The sequence below is a fragment of the Urtica dioica genome, chromosome 1 (assembly GCF_054948205.1).
Source record: "Urtica dioica subsp. dioica isolate 48M chromosome 1, U.dioica_male_clone48M_v1_H2, whole genome shotgun sequence".
Taxonomy (NCBI): domain Eukaryota; kingdom Viridiplantae; phylum Streptophyta; class Magnoliopsida; order Rosales; family Urticaceae; genus Urtica; species Urtica dioica.
In genome coordinates, this window is record NC_142756.1 from 37815946 (window position 1) to 37830460 (window position 14515).

General features: G+C 41.4%; 3 long non-coding RNA genes across 3 annotated transcripts; all 3 read left to right on the forward strand.

Moving 5' to 3' along the window:
* Positions 1 to 348: 348 nt before the first annotated feature.
* On the forward strand, positions 349 to 3901 carry LOC149407922 (uncharacterized). Its single transcript, XR_016297287.1, has 3 exons — positions 349 to 555; positions 1930 to 2052; positions 3106 to 3901. It is a non-coding gene; the product is annotated as an uncharacterized LOC149407922 (long non-coding RNA).
* Positions 3902 to 5121: 1220 nt separating this feature from the next.
* On the forward strand, positions 5122 to 8675 carry LOC149407923 (uncharacterized). Its single transcript, XR_016297289.1, has 3 exons — positions 5122 to 5328; positions 6704 to 6826; positions 7880 to 8675. It is a non-coding gene; the product is annotated as an uncharacterized LOC149407923 (long non-coding RNA).
* A 952-nt stretch (positions 8676 to 9627) lies between these two features.
* Positions 9628 to 12966, forward strand: LOC149407924 (uncharacterized). Its single transcript, XR_016297290.1, has 3 exons — positions 9628 to 10109; positions 11485 to 11607; positions 12661 to 12966. It is a non-coding gene; the product is annotated as an uncharacterized LOC149407924 (long non-coding RNA).
* Positions 12967 to 14515: the final 1549 nt, after the last annotated feature.

Genomic DNA, 14515 nt, shown 5'->3' on the forward strand with positions numbered 1-14515 from the left:
GAGAAAATTTTCGGTTCGAATCATATAATTATAATCCGTTCGGTTATGGATTTAATTAAATAATTGTATGAAAGGACGTGGTTGTAACAATTTTTATGGGACCCATTTGAAAGAAAACAAGGAAAAGAGTTTGGATTGTAAATAAGATGTTTTCTTCCTAGCTTGCCACGTCATCTATGACTCATCTTCTTCACAAAGTGATAAGTATCACTTGGCCGAGTGAAGAAGAAAAGAGTCGGCAAACCAGAAAAAAAAAAGAAAGGAAAAGAAGAGAAAAGAAGAAGCAGAAGAAAACTGAGCGGGAGAGAGAGAGAGCTCGGGGAAGAGAAAGGCCGAGAAAGAGAGAAGAGAGCGAGACTGAGAAGGAGAGGACGCGCGACTACCAGCACCAGCCTGTGCGCGCGCCATCCAGCCAGCCACCGAGCCCGAGCGCAACCCACGCGCGGCCGAGAAGGAACCAGCGCCGCCGCGAGCACGCCGAGGACACCGGACCGAGAGAAATCGCCGGAAACAGAAGGAACGAGCACCGGAGAGAAGAGATTTCACGGAATTAAGGTTAGATTTTTGGTTCCCCTAATTTTGGAATCCGGATTCTAGGGTTTGAATTTTGGAAATTGGGGCTTTTCTCTCTGAGTGTTTTTGTGTAATCATGGCATGGATTAGTGTTGTTTCCGGGTTATCTCTTGGTTTGGATTCGATATTTGAATATTTGCTTAGTCAAGCCCCATTTTAGTATGGAATTCTCTGGTTTAGGGCTGGCCGTGCGTGTGTGGATGTGTTGATCGCTAATCTGGTTTGGTGTGGGTCTGTTTTGGCCGTGTGATGTTGGATTTGAATTGATTTTGTTTTTTCTAGTTGAGAATAGGAGTTAACGGTTGTTTCGTTGGTGTGCGTGTGAGTTATATATGTTGAGAGTCTAGGCTCGTTTTAGGTGGGCTGATCAGGTCTCGGGGCAGCGGCTCGGGATGGCGAAGAGGCTGTCCGAAGGTTGGCGGAGCTGTTGCGCGAGTGACGACGGAGCGGGGCTGGTCAGCGAGGTTCATCGGCTCGGTTGGGACGAGCTGTTGGGTCGGGAACGGCAGCGACTTTGTGGCGGCTCTCGGGGGGCTGTTCACGGCTGTCGGGTTTCGTTCGGAGACTCGCGAAGTCTCGGTTTAGTGTTAGAAAGTCGAGAAATTTCCCGAGTCTCGACTCGTGCTAGTGCGAACCTATAATTATTTTTGTTGGGTCGTTCTAGATTATGAGAGTTACGATATAATATCAATATGTATGTTTTATAATCGAGCTCGTTTTATGTAAGTCGTTAAAAAAAATAATTAATATGTATCATTATTAAACTCGTTGATTATTCACGTAATTATTTAGTATATTTATCTTAATTATGTATTAAAAATCGAGTTCGACTATAAGCTTGACTCTTTTAATTTGGAAAAAGAATATCAACGAGAAATGTTTTATTTACGTTCTCAAACGTTATAACTTGTCAATAAAAAGAGACAAGTCATAGAATATTTTCTAAACCACATTTGAGAAGTGTCGGTTTGAGTTATTTTCATATAACTTACGTATTCTTTAGATTGTTAGTAAGAGTTTCTCTATACGTTCTTTTCTTTTAGTTTCGACCTTCGGGAACCTATCCTAAGCAATGGGCTTTGTCCCGTCAAAAGAATAGGTGGTCGAATAGCGGGGCGTTTCTTAGCCTAGATCAGGGAAGTTGTTAAGGCCTTGTTCTTAGGCGTCGATTCTTTTTAGTCTCTGTTCTGTCATGTATTCCCTGATGTTTGTTTTTTTAGACGCTCTGAGTAGCGTGACTAGGAGGACGTTTTGAATACGTTCCTTATGAGCTTTCTTTTAGTAGAAGTGTGTACGTTAGTAGATCAATGGACGAGATACTGAGTATGCTCGATGTTCGATCTTTCTCTTCCATAGATACGTCCAGATTGCTATAAGGATTAGCAGGAGAAGCTTACGAGGACTGGGTTATACGTGAAGTTAAGAATAACCTTTTTATCTGGAAGAGAAGAATTCAGGATTGGAAAGAATCATATCCGGGTAAGTGGATTTTAGGCACCTACAATATCAAGAAATATTATATATATCTTTATATATATACATATATTGTACGTGCATTTTCTATATGCTTTCTAGTAAGCAAGAGTAAGATAAACCAAGCGACAATTCACTATCAAGATTAAGGGCTTTAAGCCGCTAACGAATTGGGAAACGGAATTAGTCCGGCTAACAAAAATGGCTAGAGGTAACTAGGAACCCGAGCCTTTGCTATGTGTTTAGTTAGCCACCTTCCAGAGATCCAGTCCTAGTGAACTGGGTTATGAGAGACTGAAGTTAAGACTCGTATTCAAAAGCGAGAATATTATGATAGGATCTTTGGGAGTCGCATCTCAAGATCTTATAATTCACGAGTTAATAAGCGAAAAGAATATATGTTAAGATCGGGATTAAACCCGAATTAAGCAGTCTCTCATGTTAAGTTAATTAAAGAGAAAACACAGAATGATACCGCCTCCGACATATACCCCTTGTTAGCAGGTACCTATTATGCTTCGTGCTGGCACCACATGGGGATTAGGCAGGAGACTGTGCACCCTCCTGTCTGGCGCCAATAAGACATGTGTCGTGCGGATATCATTAAGGGATCCCGAGCAGGAAATGTATTGTATGATGGGAATTGCCGGGACCTAAGCTGGCATATTCTCAAGTAAGAGGAGTTACCGGGACCTAAGCTGGTAATTCCATAGTTATGATTAAAGCAAGTATGTTATGATGTGAATCACCGGGACCTAAGCTGGTGAATTCTTAAGTAAGGGGGATCTCTCGGGACCTAAGCTGAGTGATTCCTAAGCAGATGAATCTATCGGGACCTAAGCCGATTGGTTCTTAAGTAAGATGAATCTGTCGGGACCTAAGCCGATTGATTCTCAAGTAAGGTGGATTTATCGGGACCTAAGCCGATACTTCCGCAAGTTATGAAAAGATATGATCTCATGTTATGTATTGTTTATGTGTTATGTGCATTGTGCATTAGATATGTAGATATCCGCTTACTGAGTCTTTCGACTCACAGTTATTATCTTGATATTGTAGATAAAGGAAAGGCTAAAGAAGACTGAGCAGAGCATCAGCGAAACCGGTAAGTAAGTAGGCGTGTGTATGTACGGCTGCCGACCTGTGGCTAAGTCAAGGGCGAATGAGTTTGTTTTGTTTTTAAAAGACGAGTCTTTTGTTGTAAAGTTTTAAATAGTATGTTTTAAGAAAAACGAAAAATTCGCCCATATTTTTGAGACGTTTATGTAAATATTTTAAAAGTTTTTCTAGAAAATGTTTTCTGGAAGCGCTTCCACCAAAGTTTTTATGAATTTTATTTATGTCAAGTAAGATACGAAGATCTCTGCCGCGGCTCGTGGGCGAGCTAAGGCTCGCGGGTCGTGACAGAATTTTTGGTATCAGAGCCCAGGTTGAGCCGTTTCTGTAGACTTGTGGTCGTACATACACTAACTTACTTACTTATAAGTCAGCTGATGTTTAAGATAGCCTTATCTATAATATCTTGTTGAGTCTTTGTGAAAGATAGCGGTTACATTAGGATAACCGTATGCTTACCCAATCCTACTCTTAGGTGAAGTAAGGATTAAGAATGGGACCTAAGAAGCGAACGCAGACAGATCTTTCACAAGAAATGATTGAGATTAGCAGGGCTTTAGAGCGTCAAGTAGAAGATGCTCGTCGAAGGGATGCTCAAATAGAAGAGCAGAACAGGTTGATCACGCAACTTATTGCGCGAATGAACGAGCAGCAACCTCCACAGGGACAACAAGACCCTGAACCCCAGGCGCATCGACCAGAACAACCTGGAGGACAAGGTGAGTACATGCGAAATATGAATAGGAATCCAAATGGTCAGAATGTGCAAGCGCCACCACAAGCTCAAGCTATGGCGCCAGATGAGGTTTCGCTGTTCCAGATTCCGATAATGGCACCGACTGTCGGGGAGCCTGTATATGAGCGTTTTCGTAAGCAGAAACCACCGACTTTCGATGGAGATGCTGATCCTTCCCTTGCGGAAAATTGGATTAAAAGGGTCCAACAGATCTTCACGTACATGCAACTTATAGATGCTGAGAGGGTTGCTTGTGCTGTGAACCAGCTGGAACTTGAAGCTCGAAGCTGGTGGGAGGTAATCGCACTTTATGATGAAGTGAATTCCTGGTTAGTTATATCTAACCGTTAGGAAGTGACTATTTCAAGTCACCAGTGTAGTTTGAGTATGATACGTGTGTGGACTCTAAGACCAGAATCAGTTTGTTATTCATCGAGCGACGACATGTTTAGAGGAAGGTATATCATCTCTTGTTTTCTGAAGATGAAAAATTATCCGGAAACTCGATAATGTGATGCAGAAGGAGTACCCTGCTTTGCTTTAAGTTTCGAGGACGAAACTAACTTAAGGGGGTAGGGATTGTAAGGACAAGTTTCTGCGTCACTCGTATTTGGAGATTTGGAAATAAATGACGAGTTTCCGTTGGTACAATTAAATTCTCGAGTGAATTATACTCCAATGGATTTATCGAATTAATTTTAAATATGTTAAGGTTATGGAAAATCTCGGAATAAATAAAGGAATTATCGAGCTTAACTCGATTAATAAATTATTTCCGAAGAGACATTCCGGAAATTAATTTAAGAAACAAATTCTCAAGGAAGAGAATTAATTCCGAGAATCCTTAAATATATTTTAATTAATCGAGAACGAACGAGAAAATTTTCGGTTCGAATCATATAATTATAATCCGTTCGGTTATGGATTTAATTAAATAATTGTATGAAAGGACGTGGTTGTAACAATTTTTATGGGACCCATTTGAAAGAAAACAAGGAAAAGAGTTTGGATTGTAAATAAGATGTTTTCTTCCTAGCTTGCCACGTCATCTATGACTCATCTTCTTCACAAAGTGATAAGTATCACTTGGCCGAGTGAAGAAGAAAAGACTCGGCAAACCAGAAAAAAAAAAGAAAGGAAAAGAAGAGAAAAGAAGAAGCAGAAGAAAACTGAGCGGGAGAGAGAGAGAGCTCGGGGAAGAGAAAGGCCGAGAAAGAGAGAAGAGAGCGAGACTGAGAAGGAGAGGACGCGCGACTACCAGCACCAGCCTGTGCGCGCGCCATCCAGCCAGCCACCGAGCCCGAGCGCAACCCACGCGCGGCCGAGAAGGAACCAGCGCCGCCGCGAGCACGCCGAGGACACCGGACCGAGAGAAATCGCCGGAAACAGAAGGAACGAGCACCGGAGAGAAGAGATTTCACGGAATTAAGGTTAGATTTTTGGTTCCCCTAATTTTGGAATCCGGATTCTAGGGTTTGAATTTTGGAAATTGGGGCTTTTCTCTCTGAGTGTTTTTGTGTAATCATGGCATGGATTAGTGTTGTTTCCGGGTTATCTCTTGGTTTGGATTCGATATTTGAATATTTGCTTAGTCAAGCCCCATTTTAGTATGGAATTCTCTGGTTTAGGGCTGGCCGTGCGTGTGTGGATGTGTTGATCGCTAATCTGGTTTGGTGTGGGTCTGTTTTGGCCGTGTGATGTTGGATTTGAATTGATTTTGTTTTTTCTAGTTGAGAATAGGAGTTAACGGTTGTTTCGTTGGTGTGCGTGTGAGTTATATATGTTGAGAGTCTAGGCTCGTTTTAGGTGGGCTGATCAGGTCTCGGGGCAGCGGCTCGGGATGGCGAAGAGGCTGTCCGAAGGTTGGCGGAGCTGTTGCGCGAGTGACGACGGAGCGGGGCTGGTCAGCGAGGTTCATCGGCTCGGTTGGGACGAGCTGTTGGGTCGGGAACGGCAGCGACTTTGTGGCGGCTCTCGGGGGGCTGTTCACGGCTGTCGGGTTTCGTTCGGAGACTCGCGAAGTCTCGGTTTAGTGTTAGAAAGTCGAGAAATTTCCCGAGTCTCGACTCGTGCTAGTGCGAACCTATAATTATTTTTGTTGGGTCGTTCTAGATTATGAGAGTTACGATATAATATCAATATGTATGTTTTATAATCGAGCTCGTTTTATGTAAGTCGTTAAAAAAAAATAATTAATATGTATCATTATTAAACTCGTTGATTATTCACGTAATTATTTAGTATATTTATCTTAATTATGTATTAAAAATCGAGTTCGACTATAAGCTTGACTCTTTTAATTTGGAAAAAGAATATCAACGAGAAATGTTTTATTTACGTTCTCAAACGTTATAACTTGTCAATAAAAAGAGACAAGTCATAGAATATTTTCTAAACCACATTTGAGAAGTGTCGGTTTGAGTTATTTTCATATAACTTACGTATTCTTTAGATTGTTAGTAAGAGTTTCTCTATACGTTCTTTTCTTTTAGTTTCGACCTTCGGGAACCTATCCTAAGCAATGGGCTTTGTCCCGTCAAAAGAATAGGTGGTCGAATAGCGGGGCGTTTCTTAGCCTAGATCAGGGAAGTTGTTAAGGCCTTGTTCTTAGGCGTCGATTCTTTTTAGTCTCTGTTCTGTCATGTATTCCCTGATGTTTGTTTTTTTAGACGCTCTGAGTAGCGTGACTAGGAGGACGTTTTGAATACGTTCCTTATGAGCTTTCTTTTAGTAGAAGTGTGTACGTTAGTAGATCAATGGACGAGATACTGAGTATGCTCGATGTTCGATCTTTCTCTTCCATAGATACGTCCAGATTGCTATAAGGATTAGCAGGAGAAGCTTACGAGGACTGGGTTATACGTGAAGTTAAGAATAACCTTTTTATCTGGAAGAGAAGAATTCAGGATTGGAAAGAATCATATCCGGGTAAGTGGATTTTAGGCACCTACAATATCAAGAAATATTATATATATCTTTATATATATACATATATTGTACGTGCATTTTCTATATGCTTTCTAGTAAGCAAGAGTAAGATAAACCAAGCGACAATTCACTATCAAGATTAAGGGCTTTAAGCCGCTAACGAATTGGGAAACGGAATTAGTCCGGCTAACAAAAATGGCTAGAGGTAACTAGGAACCCGAGCCTTTGCTATGTGTTTAGTTAGCCACCTTCCAGAGATCCAGTCCTAGTGAACTGGGTTATGAGAGACTGAAGTTAAGACTCGTATTCAAAAGCGAGAATATTATGATAGGATCTTTGGGAGTCGCATCTCAAGATCTTATAATTCACGAGTTAATAAGCGAAAAGAATATATGTTAAGATCGGGATTAAACCCGAATTAAGCAGTCTCTCATGTTAAGTTAATTAAAGAGAAAACACAGAATGATACCGCCTCCGACATATACCCCTTGTTAGCAGGTACCTATTATGCTTCGTGCTGGCACCACATGGGGATTAGGCAGGAGACTGTGCACCCTCCTGTCTGGCGCCAATAAGACATGTGTCGTGCGGATATCATTAAGGGATCCCGAGCAGGAAATGTATTGTATGATGGGAATTGCCGGGACCTAAGCTGGCATATTCTCAAGTAAGAGGAGTTACCGGGACCTAAGCTGGTAATTCCATAGTTATGATTAAAGCAAGTATGTTATGATGTGAATCACCGGGACCTAAGCTGGTGAATTCTTAAGTAAGGGGGATCTCTCGGGACCTAAGCTGAGTGATTCCTAAGCAGATGAATCTATCGGGACCTAAGCCGATTGGTTCTTAAGTAAGATGAATCTGTCGGGACCTAAGCCGATTGATTCTCAAGTAAGGTGGATTTATCGGGACCTAAGCCGATACTTCCGCAAGTTATGAAAAGATATGATCTCATGTTATGTATTGTTTATGTGTTATGTGCATTGTGCATTAGATATGTAGATATCCGCTTACTGAGTCTTTCGACTCACAGTTATTATCTTGATATTGTAGATAAAGGAAAGGCTAAAGAAGACTGAGCAGAGCATCAGCGAAACCGGTAAGTAAGTAGGCGTGTGTATGTACGGCTGCCGACCTGTGGCTAAGTCAAGGGCGAATGAGTTTGTTTTGTTTTTAAAAGACGAGTCTTTTGTTGTAAAGTTTTAAATAGTATGTTTTAAGAAAAACGAAAAATTCGCCCATATTTTTGAGACGTTTATGTAAATATTTTAAAAGTTTTTCTAGAAAATGTTTTCTGGAAGCGCTTCCACCAAAGTTTTTATGAATTTTATTTATGTCAAGTAAGATACGAAGATCTCTGCCGCGGCTCGTGGGCGAGCTAAGGCTCGCGGGTCGTGACAGAATTTTTGGTATCAGAGCCCAGGTTGAGCCGTTTCTGTAGACTTGTGGTCGTACATACACTAACTTACTTACTTATAAGTCAGCTGATGTTTAAGATAGCCTTATCTATAATATCTTGTTGAGTCTTTGTGAAAGATAGCGGTTACATTAGGATAACCGTATGCTTACCCAATCCTACTCTTAGGTGAAGTAAGGATTAAGAATGGGACCTAAGAAGCGAACGCAGACAGATCTTTCACAAGAAATGATTGAGATTAGCAGGGCTTTAGAGCGTCAAGTAGAAGATGCTCGTCGAAGGGATGCTCAAATAGAAGAGCAGAACAGGTTGATCACGCAACTTATTGCGCGAATGAACGAGCAGCAACCTCCACAGGGACAACAAGACCCTGAACCCCAGGCGCATCGACCAGAACAACCTGGAGGACAAGGTGAGTACATGCGAAATATGAATAGGAATCCAAATGGTCAGAATGTGCAAGCGCCACCACAAGCTCAAGCTATGGCGCCAGATGAGGTTTCGCTGTTCCAGATTCCGATAATGGCACCGACTGTCGGGGAGCCTGTATATGAGCGTTTTCGTAAGCAGAAACCACCGACTTTCGATGGAGATGCTGATCCTTCCCTTGCGGAAAATTGGATTAAAAGGGTCCAACAGATCTTCACGTACATGCAACTTATAGATGCTGAGAGGGTTGCTTGTGCTGTGAACCAGCTGGAACTTGAAGCTCGAAGCTGGTGGGAGGTAATCGCACTTTATGATGAAGTGAATTCCTGGTTAGTTATATCTAACCGTTAGGAAGTGACTATTTCAAGTCACCAGTGTAGTTTGAGTATGATACGTGTGTGGACTCTAAGACCAGAATCAGTTTGTTATTCATCGAGCGACGACATGTTTAGAGGAAGGTATATCATCTCTTGTTTTCTGAAGATGAAAAATTATCCGGAAACTCGATAATGTGATGCAGAAGGAGTACCCTGCTTTGCTTTAAGTTTCGAGGACGAAACTAACTTAAGGGGGTAGGGATTGTAAGGACAAGTTTCTGCGTCACTCGTATTTGGAGATTTGGAAATAAATGACGAGTTTCCGTTGGTACAATTAAATTCTCGAGTGAATTATACTCCAATGGATTTATCGAATTAATTTTAAATATGTTAAGGTTATGGAAAATCTCGGAATAAATAAAGGAATTATCGAGCTTAACTCGATTAATAAATTATTTCCGAAGAGACATTCCGGAAATTAATTTAAGAAACAAATTCTCAAGGAAGAGAATTAATTCCGAGAATCCTTAAATATATTTTAATTAATCGAGAACGAACGAGAAAATTTTCGGTTCGAATCATATAATTATAATCCGTTCGGTTATGGATTTAATTAAATAATTGTATGAAAGGACGTGGTTGTAACAATTTTTATGGGACCCATTTGAAAGAAAACAAGGAAAAGAGTTTGGATTGTAAATAAGATGTTTTCTTCCTAGCTTGCCACGTCATCTATGACTCATCTTCTTCACAAAGTGATAAGTATCACTTGGCCGAGTGAAGAAGAAAAGAGTCGGCAAACCAGAAAAAAAAAGAAAGGAAAAGAAGAGAAAAGAAGAAGCAGAAGAAAACTGAGCGGGAGAGAGAGAGAGCTCGGGGAAGAGAAAGGCCGAGAAAGAGAGAAGAGAGCGAGAGAGCGAGACTGAGAAGGAGAGGACGCGCGACTACCAGCACCAGCCTGTGCGCGCGCCATCCAGCCAGCCACCGAGCCCGAGCGCAACCCACGCGCGGCCGAGAAGGAACCAGCGCCGCCGCGAGCACGCCGAGGACACCGGACCGAGAGAAATCGCCGGAAATAGAAGGAACGAGCACCGGAGAGAAGAGATTTCACGGAATTAAGGTTAGATTTTTGGTTCCCCTAATTTTGGAATCCGGATTCTAGGGTTTGAATTTTGGAAATTGGGGCTTTTCTCTCTGAGTGTTTTTGTGTAATCATGGCATGGATTAGTGTTGTTTCCGGGTTATCTCTTGGTTTGGATTCGATATTTGAATATTTGCTTAGTCAAGCCCCATTTTAGTATGGAATTCTCTGGTTTAGGGCTGGCCGTGCGTGTGTGGATGTGTTGATCGCTAATCTGGTTTGGTGTGGGTCTGTTTTGGCCGTGTGATGTTGGATTTGAATTGATTTTGTTTTTTCTAGTTGAGAATAGGAGTTAACGGTTGTTTCGTTGGTGTGCGTGTGAGTTATATATGTTGAGAGTCTAGGCTCGTTTTAGGTGGGCTGATCAGGTCTCGGGGCAGCGGCTCGGGATGGCGAAGAGGCTGTCCGAAGGTTGGCGGAGCTGTTGCGCGAGTGACGACGGAGCGGGGCTGGTCAGCGAGGTTCATCGGCTCGGTTGGGACGAGCTGTTGGGTCGGGAACAGCAGCGACTTTGTGGCGGCTCTCGGGGGGCTGTTCACGGCTGTCGGGTTTCGTTCGGAGACTCGCGAAGTCTCGGTTTAGTGTTAGAAAGTCGAGAAATTTCCCGAGTCTCGACTCGTGCTAGTGCGAACCTATAATTATTTTTGTTGGGTCGTTCTAGATTATGAGAGTTACGATATAATATCAATATGTATGTTTTATAATCGAGCTCGTTTTATGTAAGTCGTTAAAAAAAAATAATTAATATGTATCATTATTAAACTCGTTGATTATTCACGTAATTATTTAGTATATTTATCTTAATTATGTATTAAAAATCGAGTTCGACTATAAGCTTGACTCTTTTAATTTGGAAAAAGAATATCAACGAGAAATGTTTTATTTACGTTCTCAAACGTTATAACTTGTCAATAAAAAGAGACAAGTCATAGAATATTTTCTAAACCACATTTGAGAAGTGTCGGTTTGAGTTATTTTCATATAACTTACGTATTCTTTAGATTGTTAGTAAGAGTTTCTCTATACGTTCTTTTCTTTTAGTTTCGACCTTCGGGAACCTATCCTAAGCAATGGGCTTTGTCCCGTCAAAAGAATAGGTGGTCGAATAGCGGGGCGTTTCTTAGCCTAGATCAGGGAAGTTGTTAAGGCCTTGTTCTTAGGCGTCGATTCTTTTTAGTCTCTGTTCTGTCATGTATTCCCTGATGTTTGTTTTTTTAGACGCTCTGAGTAGCGTGACTAGGAGGACGTTTTGAATACGTTCCTTATGAGCTTTCTTTTAGTAGAAGTGTGTACGTTAGTAGATCAATGGACGAGATACTGAGTATGCTCGATGTTCGATCTTTCTCTTCCATAGATACGTCCAGATTGCTATAAGGATTAGCAGGAGAAGCTTACGAGGACTGGGTTATACGTGAAGTTAAGAATAACCTTTTTATCTGGAAGAGAAGAATTCAGGATTGGAAAGAATCATATCCGGGTAAGTGGATTTTAGGCACCTACAATATCAAGAAATATTATATATATCTTTATATATATACATATATTGTACGTGCATTTTCTATATGCTTTCTAGTAAGCAAGAGTAAGATAAACCAAGCGACAATTCACTATCAAGATTAAGGGCTTTAAGCCGCTAACGAATTGGGAAACGGAATTAGTCCGGCTAACAAAAATGGCTAGAGGTAACTAGGAACCCGAGCCTTTGCTATGTGTTTAGTTAGCCACCTTCCAGAGATCCAGTCCTAGTGAACTGGGTTATGAGAGACTGAAGTTAAGACTCGTATTCAAAAGCGAGAATATTATGATAGGATCTTTGGGAGTCGCATCTCAAGATCTTATAATTCACGAGTTAATAAGCGAAAAGAATATATGTTAAGATCGGGATTAAACCCGAATTAAGCAGTCTCTCATGTTAAGTTAATTAAAGAGAAAACACAGAATGATACCGCCTCCGACATATACCCCTTGTTAGCAGGTACCTATTATGCTTCGTGCTGGCACCACATGGGGATTAGGCAGGAGACTGTGCACCCTCCTGTCTGGCGCCAATAAGACATGTGTCGTGCGGATATCATTAAGGGATCCCGAGCAGGAAATGTATTGTATGATGGGAATTGCCGGGACCTAAGCTGGCATATTCTCAAGTAAGAGGAGTTACCGGGACCTAAGCTGGTAATTCCATAGTTATGATTAAAGCAAGTATGTTATGATGTGAATCACCGGGACCTAAGCTGGTGAATTCTTAAGTAAGGGGGATCTCTCGGGACCTAAGCTGAGTGATTCCTAAGCAGATGAATCTATCGGGACCTAAGCCGATTGGTTCTTAAGTAAGATGAATCTGTCGGGACCTAAGCCGATTGATTCTCAAGTAAGGTGGATTTATCGGGACCTAAGCCGATACTTCCGCAAGTTATGAAAAGATATGATCTCATGTTATGTATTGTTTATGTGTTATGTGCATTGTGCATTAGATATGTAGATATCCGCTTACTGAGTCTTTCGACTCACAGTTATTATCTTGATATTGTAGATAAAGGAAAGGCTAAAGAAGACTGAGCAGAGCATCAGCGAAACCGGTAAGTAAGTAGGCGTGTGTATGTACGGCTGCCGACCTGTGGCTAAGTCAAGGGCGAATGAGTTTGTTTTGTTTTTAAAAGACGAGTCTTTTGTTGTAAAGTTTTAAATAGTATGTTTTAAGAAAAACGAAAAATTCGCCCATATTTTTGAGACGTTTATGTAAATATTTTAAAAGTTTTTCTAGAAAATGTTTTCTGGAAGCGCTTCCACCAAAGTTTTTATGAATTTTATTTATGTCAAGTAAGATACGAAGATCTCTGCCGCGGCTCGTGGGCGAGCTAAGGCTCGCGGGTCGTGACACAAACCCATATCGTGAGTAATCATCGGTGAAGGTAACAAAGTATTCGTATCCTCCACGTGCCTGTTGGCTGAGCGGACCACATACATCAGAATGTATCAGTTCCAGCAACTCAGTGGCTCTTCGACCCTTATCGGAGAAAGGTCGCTTAGTCATTTTTCCTTCTATACAGGATTCACAAGTAGGTAGTGAACCTATTGCAGAGGCTTGGAGTGGACCATCCCTCACAAGTCTCTTAATCCTATCTAGACTGATATGACCAAGTCTTTAAGTGCCATAGGTATGTTGATTTTGTTAGATCGGAGGATTCAGAAAGTTTGATCCTCTTCGGCTCCCTAATTAGATCATCATCTATTTCGGTGTCTAAAAGAGAAGGTTTAGTGGGATAGATGTAGAAAAGAGCATTCTTCATACATGCATCAGTGACAAAAGAATTATCAGGAAACAAAATACGAATTCCATTCTTAATGAACTTTAAACAATAATCTTGCTCAAGAAGACGAGCAACGGATATTAAGTTCTTCCCAAAGGTAGGAACAAAATAAACATTATTCAAGTTTAAAGTGTGGTCTTCAAAAGACAGCGTCACGGATCCCACAGCCTTCGCGGACACCAGGCTCCCATCACCCCATTTGAAACAGAACTCGCCTTCCTCTAAGCTTTTGGTTTTCTTGAAACCATTCAAGGAACAATAAATATGGTTAGTAGCAGCGGAGTCAAGAATCCACGTTGATACATTATCAGCTACTAAGCATGCTTCGGTAACTAGTACAATACTATGTTCCTTTGCTTTGCGATAGGCAGGACAGTTCATTTTATCGGCTTTGTGAGGTCTCTTCTTAGTTCCAGAGGCGGAGGCTTTTTGCTCAGTAGCATGTGCCTCTCCTTGATTCCTCTTTCTCTTAGTGAGACCTATAGCAGTGTGAAGTTCCTTCATAAGCTTGGTAACAATGTACTCTAGCTTGTTTACGGAGTAGTTCATCTTGGAGGTATCAAGAGATGCGGGGAGAGTTTCTAAGATCATATCTATGATATTCTTTCCATCAATCTCAGATCCTAGGATTTCCATTTTATTTAGAAAACTAATGATCAGTATCATAAAGTTTCTAACAGGAGTCCTAGCCTTCATATGACAGTTCATAAACTGTCGGACTGCTTTTTGCCTTACTTGACGCCTTTGCCCTCCAAACATCTCAAGGAGATTGTAGAGCATGTCGGCGGCAGTCTCGATGTCACGATGTTGCTTTTTCAGCATATTGTTCATTGATGCTAACATATAGCACCTCACAATCTCATCAGATCGAAGCCAGGCCGCTAAGGCGTCATTGTCCTCTTGAGTTGAATCATCATTCGTCAGAGGAGGACACGGGGTGGTGAGTACCCATTTGTGCTTGTTAACGGTAGGTATTATGTCGAGGTTACGTTTCGAATCTATGTAGTTTTCATTTTCGAGTTTGATCGAGGAAAGAAAGATAGAGAGATGGTTGAGAGACATATTGCCTATATAAGT